This window comes from Camellia sinensis, chromosome 2, assembly GCF_055761805.1.
Source record: "Camellia sinensis isolate YWXY chromosome 2, ASM5576180v1, whole genome shotgun sequence".
NCBI classification, from domain to species: domain Eukaryota; kingdom Viridiplantae; phylum Streptophyta; class Magnoliopsida; order Ericales; family Theaceae; genus Camellia; species Camellia sinensis.
In genome coordinates this window covers 115,963,214-115,982,434 of record NC_138962.1, presented here as the reverse complement: position 1 = coordinate 115,982,434, position 19,221 = coordinate 115,963,214, and positions in this window count along the sequence as shown.

Sequence of the window (19,221 nt, the reverse complement as noted above, 5' to 3'; positions counted from 1 at the left end):
CATGTTTGGCCTTCCAAAGGGACCCCATTTTGTATGCATTGAAGTCATGTTTCAGGCCTTATTCTGAGGGTTTTAAGGTCTGCCTAAGCTCTGTCAAGGGCCCATTTTGCCATATTTTATGTCAATGTTGCATGTGTAGAGAAATCCCATTCAAGGCCTTTCAAAGAGGCCTTTCTTTGCATGTTTCTGAGACTGATTCCAGGGCCTATTTGGTGGGTTTTAGGGCTGTCATAACCCACTTCCAGAGTTGGTTTGGTCTTGCTAAGTGTCTATCTTGTATGTGCTTAATAACCCCTTGTATGGCCCTCTAAAGGAACCCATCATTTTCGCATATGTTGGCTGCATTTCAGAGGTTATTTGGGCATATTTTGACATATTTTATTCACTGATTTTGGCTGGTTTGATGAGTTCTCTTATGCTTCATATACATGCCATATAAACCATGTTTACTAGCCATTGTTGCATGTTGTTTTAACCCATCATGCTAGCACTTTTTGGCCATGCGTTAAACTGGAAATGTGCATGTTTTGGGACTGCCTTGGCTCTGTCTTTGTGCTTCATATTCAAATAATGCTTGTTTTGCATAGCTATAAGTCAATACATGTGCCCAGTTTTGAGTTTCGGGGTTTAGTTCATGCATCGGGTGCCATATTTCCATGTTTTGGGACCATTTAGCATCATATTTCCCGGCCCTATGGGTTTAGCACCGTAACCGGCCAGTAATCCGAGATTACCGAAGGCCTGCTTAACAGTAGTACAGTAAAACAGAGTACAGGGCCTGGCGGAAGCCAATACAGTAAATAAACAATGCCCAATGAGCTGTGACAGTCTGTATGCAAAAAGACTTTTCATACATATATACATAATCAGTATAGAACAGTACGCACAATTTATACAATCATTCAGACTAAAGACTCCATCCCTTACATATCAGTACAGTAAACATTCAGTCTATACAATCCATTCAGTTATTACAAAACAGTAAGACAGTACAGAAGGGGGAATCCTAAATCACCCCTAAGCCTTAGCAAGATAGGCTCGGAACCTCGCAGTGAGGCACATAGGCTGGCTTGACAAAACTGGAGTAACCCTGACGCTCCTAGCCACGGTCTGGTGCCTGTACACCTACATATATATATGAGCAGTGAGCTAAAGCCCAGTGAATAACATAATGCGTAAAGAGGTTAAGAATGAATGTCCTTACAGTATGAAAACAGTTCATTTAAACAGTATTTCAGTCATTTAGTCAGTACAGTCATATGTGGTACACCCATTAGCATAACAGTACAGTAAACAGTAGGTCTTAAGAGACCGAACAGTAGGGATGGCCATCAGTCAGTAAACAGTAGTGGTTCCAGCAAGGAAACCGACAGAGATTTCTGTCACAATAACAGTAAACAGTAGGTGCTAAGGATGCCACAATACAGTTCAGAATATAGGACATACATTGATTCAGTTAACAGTAATCAGTTCAGAAAATAGTACAGTTCAGTTGTTCAGAAAATAATCATTTGTGAACATATCTTTACATAATCGTTACTCACAGAGTTCGGGCTACAGTATGCTAGAGCGTGCCTCCCCAGTCGCCAACCCTACACAGTTAACAGATTGAACACACTAAGCTACACAGTTGGGAAAGATAATAACTTAACCCCTAATTTGACTCGGTGTGTTCTACATCTATATCCTCAATAAGATGTCTTAAACTAGGTCTAAGAATGCCTAGAATGGGATGATGATGCAAAGATGCACTTTTAAAAGCATTTCAGATTTTTCAGAAAACAGAGTCCCGCTCGAGCGCAGGTTTCCCCCACTCGAGCGGACGTGCAACAAAGGTACCCGCTCGAGCGTACAATACCCCGCTCGAGCGTACTGTAAAAGTACTGGATGGGTGAAATCTCCGCTCGACGCCCGCTCGAGCTTGAGACACATGACTCCGCTCGAGCGCCCAATCCTCCGCTCGAGCGGACTGTAAAACAGTGCAGAGAAATGCTGAATGCTCGGATTCCACGCTCGAGCGCCACTTTCCCCGCTCGAGCGGAAGTGCAAAATCTGGAAAACCCAGATTGCACCTCTAAGCCAAAAACCAAGTTTTGATGCATAAAATTCAGTCATCTTGGGCCCATTTTCTGGAAAACTCTTATAAACTCATAGTTAAACATGATTCAAAACTCAATTTGAGAAATCAAGGCCCAAGGGTGTTTAATTCAAACCCAATTTCAAACCATTTTCAAGAGCATGAAGAACATGCAAACATGCATAAATTCAAATCAATTCAAAGCTTCAATTTGATGCTCTAGAGAGCCAATTGTTTCCAAAACATGATGAAATCATGGACTACACACTCAAGACATGGACATGCATGCAAAAATCCATGAAGAACAACCTCAAAATGCAAGAGTATGCCATGCATGCAACAATTAAGCTATAGTTCAACAATAGTGAACCTAAAGCACTAGAGGCTCAAGAATCTTGCATGAATAAGCTTAAACACAACAATGAAAGGTTGAATTCCTTACCTAGAGCTTCAATTACAAGTGTGGAAGTCCAATTAGAAAATTCTCCTATGATCTTCTCAAGCCTATCAAGCCAATTCTTCAAGATGAATTCCAATTCCTCTCACTCTCTCCCTCTCTTCTCTCTTGGTCGGCTATTACAGGGAGGAAGGCTGATGAATTGTGTGCTTAAGTGTATCATAAGGCTCAAATATGTTATGTTGAGTGGGCCACTAAGGGTTAGTTGGTAATTAAGTCCAAAACTTGCAATCCATCAATATATAATCTAATTTAATCATACCTAATCAGTTTTCAGATAAATACACCATAAAATCACATAAATTATGAGGGTCGAGAAACATTAATCAATTCCCGGTTCGGCCGCCGATAAGGCCTTCAATTAGCAGTTTAAACATAAAACATGAACAGATCGAATAAACAATCAAACAGATAGAATACAGATTAACACACATACTCAGTCAATTCAGTTCCAGCTTTCAGTCAGTCAGTTCAGTATTTTTAATCAGTTCAATTATCAGTCATAATCAGTTCAGTTTGACGGTAATCAATGTTTATCGGTAAGCAGTGGTGAGGGTTATTACAGTCTCCCCTCCTTATAAAGAGTTTAGTCCTCTAAACTCGAGTTACCTTCGTTCTGGAAGAAAACAAGATTCAGTGGAAACAGTTCAGGATATCTTTTAGCCATGTCATCTTCCCTTTCCCAAGTGGCATGCACGCCACCGTGGTTTTGCCAGTTGACTTTTACCAACGGGATTTCTTTGTTTCTCAGTTTCTTAATCCGTCTGTTTACAATCTGTATAGGTCGTTCCTCATAAGTGTAGTCATCACTCAGCACTACACGAGTAGGCTCTATTACATGGAAAGGATCCCGGAGATAGTCTCTTAACATAGAAATGTGGAAGACTTTATGCATATGCTCCATTTCAGGAGGAAGCGCAACTTGATACGCCACCGGATTGATTTTCTCAATAATCTCATATGGTCCGATGTATCTCGGCGCTAACTTGCCTTTGACTCCAAAACGAGTCTGGCCTTTCATCGGTGTCACTTTTACAAATACATGATCACCTACTTCATACTCTCTGTCTCGTCTTCTGACATCAGCATAACTCTTCTGTCTGCTCTGTGCAGTTTTCAACCTCTGTTGTATCAGTTTCACTTTCTCAGTCGTTTCATATACAATCTCGGGCCCAAGCAAAGGCCCATCTCCAACTTCTGCCCAGCAAATCGGAGATCTACATTTTCTGCCATACAATGCCTCGAAAGGCGCTAGACCAATACTCGAATGGTAGCTGTTATTGTAGGCGAATTCAGCCAATGGTAAATGACTTTCCCATTTTCCCTGAAAATTAAGGACACACATTCTCAGTAAATCCTCCAGAGTCTGGATGGTCCTTTCTGACTGGCCATTCGTCTGAGGATGGTAGGCACTACTCAGTCTCAGTTCAGTTCCCAGTGCAGTCTGTAGGCTTTGCCAAAATCTCGATGTAAACTTCGAATCCCTGTCAGAAACAATGGACACGGGCATTCCATGCAGTCTAACAATTTCATCAATATAGAGTATAGCCAATTTGTCCGCATTATAAATTGTCTTAACAGGTAAGAAGTGAGCAGATTTAGTCAGTCTATCAACAATAACCCAAATCGAGTCCATACCTTTACTGGAGCGAGGCAATCCCACTATAAAATCCATGGTGATATGCTCCCATTTCCACTCCGGTATCGGTAAGGGCTGCAATAAGCCTGCGGGTCGTTGATGTTCGGCTTTAACTTGTTGGCAATGAAGACATTTCGATACAAAATCAGCAATTTCTTTCTTCATTCCCGGCCACCAGAAATTCAATTTCAGGTCTTGGTACATTTTCGTATTCCCCGGATGGATAGAAAATCTTGAGTTGTGGCCCTCTTGCAGAACTTTTCTTTTCAGTTCAGTATCATTCGGTACACACAGTCTTTCTTGAAATTTCAGTACATTGTTCTCAAATTTGAAACCCGGTCTAGGTTTAGATTCTCTTTCTTCGATGATCTTTTTCAAGAAGTCATCCAGTTGTTGTTTTTCTTTAATTTCTTCAATCAGTGTCGGTTGAGCAGAAATAGCAGCTAAGGTTCCACCTTGTTCTCGCAAAACAATTTCAATTTCAGACTTTTCAAGGTCACAAAGCAACTCTTTCTGTCCGGTAAGCAAACATGCTAAGTTTCCAATTGATTTCCGGCTTAGTGCATCGGCAACGGTATTGGCTTTTCCTGGGTGGTACAAAATCTGTAGGTCATAATCTTTAATCAGTTCTAGCCATCTCCGCTGTCTCATGTTCAGTTCTTTCTGTGTGAAGAAATATTTCAAACTCTTGTGGTCGGTATATACTTCACATGTCACCCCATACAGATAGTGACGCCAAATTTTCAAGGCAAATACCACTGCAGCAAGTTCCAGATCATGGGTCGGGTAGTTCTTTTCATGCGGTCTCAGTTGTCGGGAAGCATAGGCAATTACTCTCCCATTCTGTATTAAAACACATCCCAAACCCTTATGAGAAGCATCACTAAACACGGTATAACCATCCGTACCTGAAGGTAAGGTCAGAACAGGTGCAGTCACTAGTCGAGTTTTCAACTCCTGGAAAGCAGATTCCCTTTGGTCAGTCCAGTCAAATGATATCCCCTTCTGAGTCAGTTGAGTCAACGGTAAAGCAATTTTGGAGAAATCTCTGACAAATCTTCTGTAATATCCAGCCAAACCCAAAAAGCTTCGGACTTCAGTCACATTGGTTGGTCTAGGCCAGTTCACTACAGCTTCGATTTTCTGCGGATCAACAGAAATTCCATCTTTGCTAACAACATGCCCCAAAAACATAACATGGTCAAGCCAGAATTCACATTTAGACAGTTTAGCATACAGTTTCTGTTCTCTTAAGGTTTGTAGGGCAAGTCTCAGATGATGTTCATGTTCTTCTATACTCTTGGAGTAAATCAATATGTCATCAATAAATACAACAATAAAATTGTCAAGGTATGGTTTAAAAATTCTGTTCATAAGGTCCATAAATGCAGCTGGTGCATTCGTGACTCCAAAAGGCATAACTAAAAATTCGTAATGTCCATACCTCGTTCTAAAAGCAGTTTTATCAATGTCATCTGAGTTAACTTTCAACTGATGGTATCCGGATCTGAGATCAATGTTCGAAAATACTTTAGTACCCTGTAACTGATCAAACAGGTCATCAATACGCGGTAATGGGTATTTATTCTTTACAGTTACCTTATTCAGTTCACGATAGTTAATGCACAGTCTCAGTGAGCCGTCTTTCTTCTTTACAAACAAAACAGGTGCGCCCCACGGTGAGGTACTAGGTCTGATGAACTTTTTGTCTAACAGTTCTTGCAATTGCACTTTCAGTTCTTTCAGTTCAGTTGGAGCCATTCGGTAGGGAGCTTTAGAAACTGGCTGTGTTCCGGGAATCACATCAATGGTAAATTCAATCTCCCTGTCAATCAAATCTCCTGGAAGATTATCCGGAAAAACATCTGGGAATTCTCTGACTATAGGAATACAGTTCACATTAGCATTATCATCAGTAGACACAGTCAATACAGAACACAGATATCCCTTACAGCCCTTTCTAATCAATTTTACAGCTTTCACAGATGAAATCAGATACGGGGGAGGTACTACTCCAACCCCATTAAACACAAATTCAGGTAGACCAGGTGGATGGAAAACTACTTGTTTCGTTACACAGTCTATGGTGGCATGATATTTCGTTAACCAGTCCATCCCCAATATAACATCAATATGATCAATGTTCAATGGCAGTAAATCGATAAACAGATGTGCATCTCCAACAATGATTTCATAAGCAGGGTACATGTATGCACAGGTCATAGATCCTCCAACGGGTGATGATACAGCTAACAGATAATTCATAGGTTCTAAGGGTCTATTCAATTTATGCGAAAAAGCATGCGACACATAAGAATGCGTAGACCCCGAATCAATCAGTACATAAGCATTCTGAGTACAAATAGAGAGAATACCTGACACAACGGTCTCGGTATTCTGGACGTCTCCCGGTACTAGGGCGAACACTCAGCCCTGCCTCATAGGCTCTTTCCCAGTAGCTTTAGGGTTCGGTTTCGGTATAACAGTTGATGCCGCTACGCTTGGTGTAGCTTTACTACTAGCTTGTAGAGCAGAGGGACAGTCTTTAACCATGTGGCCCACTTTGCCACACCTATAACAGGCTCCAGATAATTTGTAACAAACTCCCTTATGGTTTTTATCACATTCAGAACAGGGCGGTATTGTACGGTTCCCTTGACTAGACGTAGTCGTTGACCCCGTATTCTGTTTCTTGTTCAATGGACTATGCTTGCCTTTCTTAAACTTAAAACTCTGTCTTTTACCCCGCCATTCAGACAATGGCGTTTCAGTTTTCAGTGCTTCAATGTTTGATTCAGCCATCAAGGCTCTGTCAAGAACATTTACATAGTTCGGTAATTTCAGAACATTCATTTGGTCAAGAATTGCAACATTAAGGCCGCTTTCAAATTTTCTGGCCTTCTTATACTCAGTATCCACCATATGAGGTGCATATCTAGCAAGCTCGGTGAATTTCGTCTCATATTCAGCCACAGACATTGCCCCTTGTCTCAGCTGTTCAAACTCAGTTACTTTTCTGTCCCTAACACACTGAGGGAAGTACTTTTCAAAGAAGGCTCCCTTGAATTGAGCCCAAGTCAGAACGGTATTTTCATCACGGATGAGCATCCACCACCTTCTAGCTTCTTCTTGCAATGTAAAGGTGGCTAATAGTACCTTGTGTGCTTCAGAGCACGGGAAAACTTCAAACAATTTTTCAGTCTCCAGAACCCAAGCTTCAGCTTTTGACGGTTCAAGGCCTCCCTGAAAGGATGGCGGTTTCATTTTGCTGAACTTCTGGGTCAGTGCAATTATGTCCCCATCATTAGCATTCATATTTTGTTCATTGACATTCACATTCTGTTCCGGTACCACCGGAGGAAGAGGTGGGGGCTGTTGGTTCAGTTGTTGGTCCAGTCTTGCAGTTATCAGTTCCATCATTTGTTCCAGTCTGGCCATTCTGGCCTCAGAGGATGAGGTTTCAGTTTCGTTTGCAGTGTTTGCGTTATCCATTTCACTATAAGCAGTTATAACAGTTTTAAACATAAGCAGTCATTTGTTTAACAGTTTAACACATTAGCATATATTCAGTCATAACTCAGTCATAACATAACCACACACTTATCATGCTCATGAGATGCCCTAATTACTTTTCTAGGACACCCTATAGCTCATTTGGACTCATGTGTGCGGTATAACTCGTGGTAAGTATCGCTCTGATACCACTCTGTCACGACCCAAACCCGGCCCTATGGGTTTAGAACCGTAACCGGCCAGTAATCCGAGATTACCAAAGGCCTGCTTAACAGTAGTACATTAAAATAGAGTACAGGGCCTGGCGGAAGCCAATACAGTAAATAAACAATGCCCAATGAGCTGTGACAGTCTGTATGCAAAAAGACTTTTCATACATATATACATAATCAGTACAGAACAGTATGCACAATTTATACAATCATTCAGACTAAAGACTCCATCCCTTACATATCAGTACAGTAAACATTCAGTCTATACAATCCATTCAGTTATTACAAAACAGTAAGACAGTACAGAAGGGGGAATCCTAAATCACCCCTAAGCCTTAGCAAGATAGGCTCGGAACCTCGCAGTGAGGCACATAGGCTGGCTTGACAAAACTGGAGTAACCCTGACGCTCCTAGCCGCAGTCTGGTGCCTGTACACCTACATATATATATGAGCAGTGAGCTAAAGCCCAATGAATAACATAATGCGTAAAGAGGTTAAGAATGAATGTCCTTACAGTATGAAAACAGTTCATTTAAACAGTATTTCAGTCATTCAGTCAGTACAGTCATATGTGGTACACCCATTAGCATAACAGTACAGTAAACAGTAGGTCTTAAGAGACCAAACAGTAGGGATGGCCATCAGTCAGTAAACAGTAGTGGTTCCAGCAAGGAAACCGACAGAGATTTCTGTCACAGTAATAGTAAACAGTAGGTGCTAAGGATGCCATAATACAGTTCAGAATATAGGACATACATTCATTCAGTTAACAATAATCAGTTCAGAAAACAATACAGTTCAGTTGTTCAGAAAATAATCATTTGTGAACATATCTTTATACAATCGTTACTCACAGAGTTCGGGCTACAGTATGCTAGAGTGTGCCTCCCCAGTCGCTAACCCTACACAGTTAACAGATTGAACACACTAAGCTACACAGTTGGGAAAGATAATAACTTAACCCCTAATTTGACTCGGTGTGTTCTACATCTATATCCTCAATAAGATGTCTTAAACTAGGTCTAAGAATGCCTAGAATGGGATGAGGATGCAAAGATGCACTTTTAAAAGCATTTCAGATTTTTCAGAAAACAGAGTCCCGCTCGAGCGCAGGTTTCCCCCGCTCGAGCGGACGTGCAACAAAGGTACCCGCTCGAGCGTACAATACCCCGCTCGAGCGTACTGTAAAAGTACTGGATGGGTGAAATCTCCGCTCGACGCCCGCTCGAGCTTGAGACACATGACTCCGCTCGAGCGGACTGTAAAACAGTGCAGAGAAATGCTGGATGCTCGGATTCCACGCTCGAGCGCCACTTTCCCCGCTCGAGCGGAAGTGCAAAATCTGGAAAACCCAGATTGCACCTCTAAGCCAAAAACCAAGTTTTGATGCATAAAATTCAGTCATCTTGGGCCCATTTTCTGGAAAACTCTTATAAACTCATAGTTAAACATGATTCAAAACTCAATTTGAGAAATCAAGGCCCAAGGGTGTTTAATTCAAACCCAATTTCAAACCATTTTCAAGAGCATGAAGAACATGCAAACATGCATAAATTCAAATCAATTCAAAGCTTCAATTTGATGCTCTAGAGAGCCAATTGTTTCCAAAACATGATGAAATCATGGACTACACACTCAAGACATGGACATGCATGCAAAAATCCATGAAGAACAACCTCAAAATGCAAGAGTATGCCATGCATGCAACAATTAAGCTATAGTTCAACAATAGTGAACCTAAAGCACTAGAGGCTCAAGAATCTTGCATGAATAAGCTTAAACACAACAATGAAAGGTTGAATTCCTTACCTAGAGCTTCAATTACAAGTGTGGAAGTCCAATTAGAAAATTCTCCTATGATCTTCTCAAGCCTATCAAGCCAATTCTTCAAGATGAATTCCAATTCCTCTCACTCTCTCCCTCTCTTCTCTCTTGGTCGGCTATTACAAGGAGGAAGGCTGATGAATTGTGTGCTTAAGTGTATCATAAGGCTCAAATATGTTATGTTGAGTGGGCCACTAAGGGTTAGTTGGTAATTAAGTCCAAAACTTGCAATCCATCAATATATAATCTAATTTAATCATACCTAATCAGTTTTCAGATAAATACACCATAAAATCACATAAATTATGAGGGTCGAGAAACATTAATCAATTCCCGGTTCGGCCGCCGATAAGGCCTTCAATTAGCAGTTTAAACATAAAACATGAACAGATCGAATAAACAATCAAACAGATAGAATACAGATTAACACACATACTCAGTCAATTCAGTTCCAGCTTTCAGTCAGTCAGTTCAGTATTTTTAATCAGTTCAATTATCAGTCATAATCAGTTCAGTTTGACGGTAATCAATGTTTATCGGTAAGCAGTGGTGAGGGTTATTACACAAACAGTGACCCTCTGGCGGTAACAATCAATAACTGCCCGGTATGACGATGACCAGTCCATATCCAAAATTACATCAAAACCTGACATAGCCATAACTCCAAAAGAGAATGGAAGACGGTGGTCGGCAACCTCTATGCCACAACCTCTACATCCTTGTTTCAAAATCAATTTGCCCCCAACAGGCGATACAACACAAATAAGAGATGCTAACTGTACCAACTCCAACCCCAAAACAAATGCAAACGCAGCAGATATAAAGGAATGGGTTGCACCCGTATCAATAAACACATTGGAAACCGAGTTGCAAAACAAAAAGGTACCTCTCACAACAGATGGAGCCAGTACAAGATCCTGCGCGGTAACAGCATACACGCGTCCAGTAGGTCTCTGGTCAACCTGCTCACCTCTCGAAGCAAATGACTGCTGCACAGACTGAGATGATGAAGCCCCTTGATTGGCCCTCGAGGCCTGAACAGACTGTGCTGGCTGAAAACTCTGCGTCTGTCTCGAACAAGACGCACCGGGTATACCACCCAACTGTGGGCAGAACCTCTTCAGGTGCCCCGCCTGACCACACTGGCAACAAGAGGACGACTGGCCTCTGCCTTGACTCTAGCTCTGAGGTCAAGCCGAAGATGAAGTTGCTCTCTGACCTCCTCCCCTCTGCGGGCAAGCTGGAGACTTGTGGCCCAGCTGACCACATTTGAAACAGGTAAAATCTCCCAGGCTGTCTCTCCCAGAACCTGAACTCGGCACTGGAAAAGTAGATCTCACCAAAGCACATTGGGACTGCTAAGGGTTAGAACCCCTCTACCTCCTACCATCCTCCTGGCCATCCTGACTCCTCTTGGAGCCCCTCATCCTCTCCTCCTTCTCCTGCATAATAATCTCCATATGAGCCGCAGCATCTACAAGGCGCCCATACTCCCGAGTCATGGACCCAGAAACTCTAGTCTTAAGCCCGTGCCTCAGCTTCTTCTCGAGCTCAAGACAACAATGTTCCTCAGACGCCACAAGCTCAGGAGCAAACCTAGATAGGCTAGTAAATGCGGCCTCAAACTCGGCCACTGGCATACTCAGCTACTTGAGTTGACAAAACTGGTCCCTCAACTTCTCCCTGACAGCTGGAGACAGGAACTTCTCCTGGAAAGCATCCACAAAGGCCTCCCAAGTGCCACCAATACGACCCCGCATAAACTTCCACCATTGACCCGCGTCTCCCTTCAACTGGAAAGACCCTAAGGTCACCTTCAAAGCCCCGTCTTCGATGCCAAGCATCTCAAACGTCTTCATCATCTGCTCAAGCCACTCATCAGCCTTAAGTGGCTCTTTCGGATCACCCACAAACTCGTCCAGGTTAGACCGGAAGAACTCCCTCTTCAGAAAGGAAGGCCCTGCCTCAGTAACATGGGCCTGGACCTGATTCTCAGCTCTGAGAATGTCCATGGATTCCCTCAAAGATGTTGCCATCTCGCGGGCTAAGGTGCCCATGGCCTGCTGACCTACTGGCTCGTCCACATTGGCCTGACCAACACCCTCCTACTGCGCCGGAATTTCATCCGGCATAGGCACCTCCTGCCTCCTAGGCCTACCTCGCCTACCACCACGTCCTCGTCCTGACATCCTAATAAAGGTAACGAAGAACATTAGCACATTGATAAATGTGCCGAAACTATAACACTCGCGTCCTAATGCATGGACAATTGTAATTCACTCCACGTAAGCATAGAATCATATAAGCACTTACGAATTTCATTTCCAGATAATGACAGTCCCATGGCATTACTGGAGTTCCGGTTAGAAACAGCATTGATCAAGTGCTTTTCCAACAAGACTCTCAGAAACCCAAGGATCTAGTCGACATCCTAGAAATTTAATCCCATACCCATATAGTCACATAAACATGTTATCACATAAGCATATAACACTATATCTAAGTCTCTAACAAGCGAGACAAACCCATTGTGATACTAATCACTTTCCACGTACCCAAAGTATTCAAACCCGGTACGCTCTGATACCAAGTTGTAACGCCTTCAAAACAAACCCATAAATCATGCATTCATTACATCCATAAACTTAAGAGAGTAAAACATAATGCCATTCATCAGAGTATTCTTACAAAAGATATTACATGTTGACAACAAAAGTAAATGCCGTATAGGCTAACAACTTTCCAAGTCAACACTTGGGTTTAACAAAAGGAGAGTTCTAACTCTTTATACAAAATAAGCCCATGACTTGATATACAAGTATTACATAAAAGATAACACAAAAAGGTCTTTCAGCCTCTAGCCTCTCAAGCTACGTCCTGGGAGGTGGCATATCACCTAAATCTGAAAATAATGTCCCATATAGGGTGAGCCAACGCCCAGCAGAGATATGCTAAACATAATATGGACAATAACTAAAACATTATCATGATAAATGTTTAACTGATAAAAATCAACATACAGTACAACCCAGTTCCATAATCCTTTACTTATCCAATTTTCAACTTATAAACATGGCTCAGAACCTAGCCAAACAACTTAAATGAGACTACATCTCATGCCAACAATATTTCAAACTGCCATTTTACGGAAATTGCGTCCGCGGGATTCGGCACCGATGTATAATTATTTTCTAGTTGTCATTTTACGGAAATTCCGTCCGCGGGACTCGGCACCCATGTATAAATATTTTCGAATTGGTCATTTTACGGAAATTTCATCCGCGGGACTAGGCACCCATGTCTAATATTCTAAATTTGCCATTTTATGGAAATTTCATCCGCGAGACTCGGCACCCATGTATTCAAATGCTTCTCATATACAATGACCAATCAATACACATATTCGCTGTATTATTCCAACCGTTATACTCAATGACATACTCAAACTGATTAGTTTTAATTCACCTAATCATCATGCAGTGTCTACAACAATCAAGACTATCCTCCAGCAATAGCCTAAATCAGTTATTTCTAAACAGATACTGGGAGACGAATATTCACGCTCGAGCGTCAAAACGCTCTCTCAAGCGAAAAAGCAATAACAAAGGGCCCGTTCGAGCATCAAAAGCCCCGCTCGAGCGTGAAGGCCAAAATCTGGGCATCAACTCAAGGTTTCCAAACACAGCTAACCTGTTTCAAACTTGCCCAACACAACCCAAGACTCAAATACAAAGAGCAAGGGATAGGAATGAGAATAAGACAACAACCCATCCACGAAACCGAGTGCGGAATACAGTTAAACAACAAAAGGGGAAAATCGGGATCGCTATAACAAAAGTATTACATGTTAACAATAAAAGTAAATGCCTTACGGGCTTATAACTTTCCAATCCAATACTTGGTTACAAAAAGAGAGTACTAACTCAAATATACATTAAGTCCTTGGTTTGAATTTACATGTAATACCAAAAAGAGAACAACAAAAGATTTATCAGCCTCAAGCCTCCCAAGCTACGTCTTTGGAGGTGGCATATCACCTGGACCTAAAAATGATGTCCCATATAGGGTGAGCCAAAGCCCAGTAGAGATATACTAAACCAGAAATGAGCAATAACTAAAACGTTAGTATTTGATAGATGGTTAACACATATAAACCAATTTACAATACTTTTCAATCCAACATTAAGTACATCCATCTTTCATTTCAATTTCTTTCACTTATACAGTTTCGATTCGTATTCATGGCTCAGAACCTGGCCAAACAATTCAATGAGGCTATAACTCATATTAAAACACTTCCATACTTTACAATTCACATGAGACTGCAACTCATATTAAAACACTTTCATACTTCACAATTAATACACATATTCGTTGCATTAATGGAGTTCATTCCCTATCTCCTCCCAAACAGGTTTGAGAGTCCATTCCCTATCTCCTCTCAAACCATGGAGTACATCCCATATCTCCTCTCAAACAATATACGTATACAATGTATTTAAACACTTATCATATATAATGATCAATCAATACACAAATTCGATATATTATTCCAACCGTCATATTCAATGACATATCCAGAGGATTAGTTTCAGTTTTCCCTAATCAACATACAGTGTCTACAACAATCAAGACTATCCTCCACCGATAGCCCAAAGCAGTTATTTCTAAATGGATAATAAATGCATCAAACAGATATAATATCAACATTTTCATAGGTGAGTGATTAATTTATCCCACTACACCAATCAACCTAATAATTTCCCAATTTCATAATTTCCAACTCAATTTCATATTTTTCCAAATTAATTATACAAATTAATTAATCACAATAATTAGGGCATTTCCCCCCCTATTTCAAATATTGATCCTAAGACCAAATTCTACCAGTTTGACTCACAAACTCTCATTCCCAAGGCCTTATATGCATATGGAGCTTTAAAACACAAAACCCCTCCTTATATGATTTTGATATAAACCCCAACTTTCCCAAATCAACACAAATCCACCATTTATACAAAATATATAATATCTATGTCAAAACCCATAGAAAGGAGTAGCTTATCCCTACCTCAAAGTGAAGAGATCAAATGGAGAAGATGATGAAAACTCAAGGTGCTCCAAATCCACCATTTTTCAGATTAAAGTGAAGCCCACGCCACCCTCTATCTTTCTTACAAAGAGACTTGGGCGGAAACACTCTAGAAGTAGATGAAATCTAAGAGAGAAGGTATGTAGAGAGAGAGGGAGCAGCCGGATCTAGGGTTTGAAGATAATAGAGATGAAAAAGTGAAGTGTAATCCCACTGCTGCCAACTGATATATTCGAGGCTCGCTCGAGCGAAAGAGTGGTCGCTCGAGCGACCAGACACAAAGAAACCTCGCTCGAGCCAATAATACGAAGTTTCAGGTCTGCAACCCAGAAGCACGCTCGAGCGAAGAAAAGCTTACTCGAGCGAAGAAACCCAAAACATACAGCTCGCTCGCTCGAGCGAAGGAAAGCTTTCTCGAGCCAAGAAACACAACCTTCAGGTCAAAAAGAGACGCAGACGCAAGCTCGAGCGCAAGACTTCTCGCTCGAGTCGCCAGATACAAAACTCAACTCTCGCTCGAGCGAAGGAACCCTGGCTCGAGCGATGGAACTAAAACAAGGAGCTCGCTCGAGCGACAAAAGCCTCGCTCGAGCGAAGACACCGAAATCTGGGCAGCAACTATTTGTTTCAAAACACACCCAACCTGTTACAAACCTGCCCAACACATCCTAAAACTCATATATCAAGAATTAAAGGACAGAAACAAGATATAAACAAAACCAACTCCACGGAGCCTAAGTCCGGAATACACTAATCAATGGAGGGAAAACAGGGATCGCTATAATTCTACGTTTGGCACTATGTTGCATGCCTTGCACGTAGCCACCTCACTAGCATGCATATGCATACATGTTTCTTTCATATATATATATATATATATATATACATATATATAATGTGAATTGTTGCAAGTGTGAATTTTTTAGAAATGTGAAAGTTATAACTGTGAACATTTATACTTAAAACTGTAACACAAAATCCTTTTGGGCAAATTACATATACCTCCCTAGAGGTTTAGCTAAATTACAGATACCTCCTAAGGTTTTGGAAATTATAGATACCCCTGAGGTTTATATTTTCATAACAAATTGTCCCCTGAGGTTTATATTTTCATAACAATTTGTCTCCTAATTTGTTATGCAAATAGTATCTTCAGGGGGAGTATCTGTAATTTCTCAAACCTCAGGGGAGTATCTGTAATTTTACTAAACCTCAAAAGGGGTGTATGTAATTTGCCCAATCCTTTTTTATTAATAAAACTTACTAAAACACTACCACATTTTAAAATAATTTAAAAAGAGAATTAATTACATTTTACCTTTTTGCAGTTCAGTCTAAAAATTTATGGATTTTTTTTAAATTAACTGTGTTTGTTTTACAAGTACTAAAATTGAATGCGTAAGGCAGATAGTGATCTCAAATAGATTATTAAAATAACATTTTTACCCTTTTTTCCTTTCTTTTCTTCTTTTTTCTTTTCTTGTCCGGCCCTTTTCGTCACTATACTGGAACATTGCTGAACCATCCACTCTGCCTTCTTTTGTTTTTCTTCTTGCCACTACCTCCTATCTTCTCTCTCTCATTTTTTTTTTTAATTTTTTGCCATGGCTGCTGAGTATATATATATATATATATATGCATGTATTTATATATTCGTAGGTTGTGTGGGGTCTTTTTCTTGCCTAGTTTGGCGGAGACCAAAAAAAAAAATAATAATAATATTAAGGATCATAAAAAAAATGTCATGAAGAGTTTTTATCTTTTAATTAGTGTGTGATATTTTATTATGTATATAATTCAAATGTAGAGAATTGTCATGAAACATTAATTCGTAGAAAGAATGATGTTTTTGTTGCCAGAGGAGGTAGATTCGAATTGGGACTGTGTGATTTGAGAGAGATAATGGAGAATAAAACTGTTAAGATTGATATAAAAAGAGAAGAGGATATCGATTTATGGAGCCCTAATTTTGCAATTCTGATAGCAAATGTTTGGGTTGGATTGTTATAATGACCCATAATTTTTTTTTATTTTTAAAATAGCCAGTATGTAATTTGATTAAGTAAATTTCGAATTTGATTACTATATAAATTTTATGCAAAAATAATTTTCAATCTCAGAAAATTATAAAAAAAATTTATGATATTTCTATGAGTCTAACACGCAGCGGAGTGCTTCTCTGTTTCAAATTCCCGCCTCTGCTAGACATGGGAAAGTGGAATTACGTGGGTAAATATCTGGCCCATGGTTTTTGTTTTAAAACCAGCACATGGTTTTAGTATTGTTGTTTTGAATTGAGGTGGGTGACTTCTGGCCCCACATGGAGCTTGAAAGGGTTGGCAAAATTTGGGCCTTGTTTTTTTTAAGTGGTCCATCACATATCACATGGTACATGTTGGATGGAAACTCAAAACTTTTGGGTGTTCGTGGTCGCTAGTTGTGTTTGGTGGGCCACGTGGCTTTCGTGATTTACAGTGGGTCTTTGGGTTCAGTGCGGGTCTTGTTTATGATTCGTGTTTAACTGTTTAAAAAAATAAAAAAACAAAATAAAGGTAAAAACATCAAATCATACAGTGGGATTCACAGGTTAGAGCTCTTCTAGAGCTCACAATTTAGAGGTCTCAAGTATTTTTTCTTTATATATGTGTAGGGCCGACTAATATATGTATAAAATTTACATTATGAATGATTTAGATTTGTAAAAGTTTTGTAGGCTTGTAAAGGTGAATGTCTCAATCATTGCTCCACATTTATATAAGGGACAATTACATCGACATCGTGTCAGTGTAAATTAATTACAAAAAATAATAATAATAATAATTTTAATTATTATTTTTATAATGCATTTGACCTTTTTGTAAATGGTTCTTTTCATCATCCCATTGTAAAGTTATTTCCCCGTTATATAACAGCTTCTACAATTTCGGATAAATTATAAATACGTCCATTGATATTTGCTTAAAATATAAATTATTTCATGTGATTTAGAAAAATATAAATATCTATTTATTAAAAATTTTTATTTGACAGAATTAATTAAAAAAATAAAATTTCTAACTGTTCACTTATACAATAATAAAATTATTTGAATTATTAATTGAAATAAAATTTTAACATTATTAAAAACTGTTAATTAACCTAATGATTTATTAAGAAATGACCTATTTGTTATGAAATTATAAATCTTAAGAGGCATAATGTAATTTCTAGAATCACAAGGGATAATTTATAATTTAAATAAATCATAGGGAGTGTGTTTGTAATTTATCCTAAATTATATTATAAATATATAAGTGATCTTATAAAAATGTGTAATTAATACAAATTTAAGTAAGTGATCTTAAAAAATTTGAAACAATATAAAATCACTCAAGTTTTCACAAACTGAAGTAAGTAATCTCATAAAAATGACTAAGTTAACACAAATTTTCTATAAATGATCTCATAAATTTTTTGTGGAAGACAAAATCACATAAATTTTCATGAAATCACATAAGTGATCTAACAAAAATGCGTAAGTAACACAAATTCAAACAAGTCATTTCATAAAATTTTGATTTAACAAAAATATGTAATTTTTTGACAAACTCACGTAAGTAATCTCATAAGAGTGCGTAAGTAAAATCAAATTTCTCGTAAGTCATCTCATAAAAATTTTGAACAATATAAAAATGCGTAAGTTTACACAAACTCACGTAAGTAATCTCACAAAAATGCATCAGTAACACAAATTCAAGTAAGTCATTTGAGAGTGTTTGGTTTGTGTTTTGAGATAAATTTTCAAAAAATAATTTGGAGTGAGAGTTTAGAAATTTTTTTAGTTTGTTTGGTTATATATTTTGAAAATAGTTTTGGAGTTTGAGAGTTTGGGATGATTTGATATTTTGTTGTAGTTGAGTGGATGTGTGTGAGAAAAAAAGTGATTAAAAAAGAGAGATGAGAGAAAAAAAGTAATTGATTGATGTATAGGAGAGAGAAAGTGATTTTGGAAAAAAATTTCAAAAAATTTGAACCAAACAAAATTTTGAAATTTTTTCTCAAAAATTGTATCTTGAGCTACAAACCAAACAAGCCCTCCGATTTTACAAAAATGAATAAGTGAATACAAATTTTCCGTAAGTCATCTCATAAAAATTTTGAATACAAAAATGCGTAAGTTTTCACAATCTCACGTAAGTGATCTCACAAAAATAAGTAATACAAATTTGAGTAAGCCGTTTGAGAAAACTTTGATCCCACAAAAGTACGTAAATTTTTCACAAACTCACGTAAGTGACCTCATAAAAATGTGTAAGTGAATACAAAATTCTCATAAGTCATCGCATAAAAATTTTAAACAACACAAAATCAAGTAAGTTTTTACAAAATCAAGCAAGTGATATCAAAAAAATGCGCAAGTAACAGAA